Here is a 4403-nt window from a genome sequence, read left to right as displayed (position 1 = left end):
GTTGAGTTTCCTACTCATGGTTTCCACACAGGCCATGATCTATCTTGGGGTTGTGAGATTGAGCCCCACATTGGGCTCTGTGCTCAGCAGGGAGTCTACTTGGGATTCTCTCCCTCTGCCTCTCCCCACATCCCCCCACGTGCAAGTGCTAATAATTAAATAAAATCTTAAAAAAAAAATAACTTCTGACAAAGAGGAAGAAAATACCTTTATGCACAGCAAGGACTTTTAATCAACACAAAACAGTTAAATACCCGAAAACAACTCACTCTTTGATAATTATTTTCAACTTAATATCTCACTAGCTACTTAAGACTGATTTAGGAAACATAAAAAAGACATTACCTCTATATTAATGGGCATACAATGTATAAAGATATAATTTGTGACAATAACTACATAAAGGAGGAGGGCAGAGTTGTATAGGAACAGTTTCTGTATACTATTACAGCTAAGTTGGTTACTAATTCATACTAGTTTGTTGTAAATTTAAGATGTCAATTGCAATCCCCTAACCACCAAGAAAATAACTAAAATGAGAGAGAAAAAAGGAATGAGAAGGGAATCCATACAGTGTATTACAAAAAAAAATTCAAACACTAAAGATAGTAATAAAGGTGTTGAGAAACAAAAGATATAAGATATATAGTAAACAAATAACAAAATGGCAGTTTTATCAGTCAGTATTTTAAATGCAAATGGCTTAAACTCTCCAATTAAAAAAGGCAGAGATTGAAAGAATGGGTTAAAAAAACATTAACTACAGGCTGTCTATAAGAGACTCACTTTAGATCCCAAACACAAATAGGCTGAAAGAGAAAGAAGGTATAAAGATATTGCATGCAAACAGTAACCAAAAGAGAGCTAGAGTGGCTCTATTACTATCAGACAAAATGAACTTTTAAGTAAAAAACTGTACAAGAGACAAAGAGCAATAATATATATTAAGGGTCAACCCATCCAAAAGCTAGAACAATCTATATGTATAAACACCTAACAGAGTCCCAAAATACAAGAAGCAGAAATTTACAGAATTAAAGGGAGAAACAGACAGTTCTACAATAATAAGACTTCAATACCCCAATTTCAATAATTAATAGAACAAGAAGAAAGTCAGTAAGGGAACAGGACTTAAACACTAGGCACATTCTTAAGTCCACATGGAGTATTCATTCTCCTGGAAAAATCTATGTTAGGCCACAAAACAAATCTCAATAAATTAAAAAAAGACTCAATCATACACAGGATCTTCTGTGACCACAATGAAAAAACTAGAAATCAGTAACAGAAAAGTGAACAGTTCACAATATGTAAAAATTATACAATACACTCTTAAATTACGAATATATCAAAAAAGAAACAACAATGGAAATTAGAAAGTGCTGAGATAAACAAAAATACCGTACTAAAACTTAACGAGATGCAGCAAAAAATAGTGCCAACAGGGGAATGTATAACTGTAAATGCCTACACTAAATAAAATTCAAATCAATAAGCTAACTTTTATACCTTAAAGAACTAGAAAAGAGGAGCAAACTAAATTCAGAGCTAGCAGAGGGAAGTGAATAATATAGATTAGAGTGGAAATAACCGGAGAACAGAAAAACAAGAGAAAAGCAACAAAGCCAAAAGTTGGCTCTTTGAAAAGATCAACAAAATGGATAAGCCTTTAGCTAGACTAAGAAAAAGAGAGTAAACTCAAATTACTAAAATTAGAAATGAAGGTAGGACATTACTACTAACCTTACAGAAACGAAAAGGATGGAAAAAAAGCTGCTATGAACAACTAATACACCTATTAATTGGATAACCAAGATAAAATCAACAAATTCCTAGAAACAAAATACTAAAACTGACTCAAGAAGAAACAGAAAACCTGAACAGATCTATAAGCAAAGAGACTGAATGAATAATTAAAAAATTCCCCATAGAGAAAAGCTCAGGACCAGATGGCTCCACTGGTGAATTCTATTAAATATATAAGAATTAATACCAATCCTTCTCAAAGTCTTCCAAAAAACAGAAGAGGAAAAAACACTTTGTAACTCCTTCTATTGAGAGAAAAGCCAAAGACACAAGACTACTACAGACCAGTCAATATCCCTTATGAATATATAATGCAAAAATCCTCATCAATGGGCACCTGGGTGGCTCAGTTGGTTAAGCGTCTGCCTTTGGCTCAGGTCATAATCCCAGGGTCCTGGGATTGAGCCCCGCATCAGGCTCCCTGCTCAGCGGGGAACCTGTTTTTCCCTCTCTCTCTGCCACTCTCCCTGCTTGTGCTCTCTCTCTGTCAAATAAATAAAATCTTCAAAAAAAATCCTCATCAAAATACTAGCACACCAAATTAAGCAACATATTAAAAGGATTATATACCATGATCAAGCAGGATTTATGTCAGGAATGCAAGGGTGGTTCAACACATGAAAACCAATAAATGTAATACACCAATTTAATAGAACAAAGGAAAAAAGCCACAATTGTCTGAATTGATGCAGGAAAAGCATTTGACAAAATACAGCATTCTTTAATGATAGTCAGAAAACTATGAATAGAAGGAAAATTCATCAACATGATGAAGGGTATTTGTGAACCCCCCACAGCTAATACCATTCTCAATGGTGGAAGACTGAAAGCTTTCCCCCTAAGATGAGGAACAAGGCAAGGATGCCTGCTTTAGCCACTTCTATTCGGCATTATAGTGGAAGCTCCAGACAGAGAAATTAGGCAAGAAAAAGAAAGAAAACACACCCAAATTGGAAAGGAAAAAGTAAAACTATCTCTTTGTAGGCAACAAAGACGCTGTATCTAGAAAATCCTTAAAAATCCACAAAAATATATTAAAGCTGGTAAACAAATTCAGCAAAGTTGTAGGGTATAAGATCAACACACAAAAACTGTATATGGGGCGCCTGGCTGGCTCAGTCAGTAGAGCATGTGACTCTCGATCTCAGGGTTGTGGGTTCAGTCCCATGTTGGGTGTAGAGATTATTTAAAAATAAAATCCCTTGGGCGCCTGGGTGGCTCAGTTGGTTAAGCGACTGCCTTCGGCTCAGGTCATGATCCTGGAGTCCCGGGATTGAGTCCCATATCGGGCTCCTTGCTCAGCAGGGGGTCTGCTTCTCCCTCTGACCCTCCCCCCTCTCATGTGCTCTCTCTCTCTCTCAAATAAATAAATAAAATCTTTAAAAAATAAAAAATAAAAAAATAAAAATAAAATCCCTTAAAAAATTGTATATGCTAGGGGCACCTGGGTGGCTCGTCAGTTAAGCATCTGCCTTCGGCTCAGGTCATGATCCCAGAGTCCTGGGACTGAGCCCCGTGTCAAGCCCTGTGTCAGGCTCCCTGTTCAGCAGGGAGTCTGCTTCTCCTTCTCCCTTTGCCCCTCCCCCTGCTCCTTCTCTCTCTCGCTCACTCTCTCAAATAAATAAATAAAAATCTTCCAAGAAATTGTATATGCTAGCAATGAACAATCTGAAAAGTAAATTAAGAAAACAATTCAATTTATAAAAGCACCAAAAAGAACAAACTACATAGGAATATATTTAACCAGGCTGATATAAAAGACTTGTATAGCGAAAAGTACAAAATATTACTGAAAGGAATTTTTTTTGAAGATTCATTCATTGTAGAGAGAGAGAGCATGTGCACACATGAGTGGGGGTTGGGGCAGAGGGAGAGAACCATCAAGCACACTCCCCGCTGAGCACAGAACCCCACACAGGGCTCATCCCACGACCCACGAGATCATGACTTGAGCCGAAACCAAGAGTTGGACGCCCAACCAACTGAGCCACCCAGGCATCCCTACTGAAAGAAATTTCTTAAAGACCTAAAACAAGTGGTTTAAAAATGTAAAGACATCGGGGCTCCTGGGTGGCTCAGTCAGTTAAGCATCTGACTCTTGACTTCAGCTTAGGTATGATCTTGGGGTTGAGATCAAGCCCCATGTTGGGCTCTGCACTGCATGTGGAGCCGGCTTAAGATTTTCACTCCCTGAGGTGCCTGGGTGGCTTAGTCAGTTAAGCATCTGCCTTTGGCTCAGGTCATGATCCCAGGGTCCTGGGATTGAGCCCCACATCGGACTCCCTGCTCGGCAGAGAGCCTGCTTCTCCCACTCCCTCTGCTGGTCCCTCTGCTTGTTCTGTCAAATAAATAAATAAAATCTTAAAAAAAAAAAGATTCTCTCTCCCTCTCCCCACCCCTCCCCCCCGCCCCCACTCACATGCTTGTTCTTAAAAAAAAATGTAAAGACATCTTAGGTTCATGGTCTAAACTAAGACTTAATACTATTAAGATGGCAATACTCTCAAAGAGATCTACACATTTAATGGAATCCTTGTGAAAATCCCAATGGCCTTTTTTGCAGAAATGGAAAAGCTGATCCTAAAATTCACATGGAA

The sequence above is a fragment of the Leptonychotes weddellii genome, chromosome X (genome assembly GCF_054177405.1).
Source record: "Leptonychotes weddellii isolate Sample4059 chromosome X, ASM5417740v2, whole genome shotgun sequence".
Taxonomy (NCBI): domain Eukaryota; kingdom Metazoa; phylum Chordata; class Mammalia; order Carnivora; family Phocidae; genus Leptonychotes; species Leptonychotes weddellii.
Note: the sequence above shows the minus strand (reverse complement) of the source record.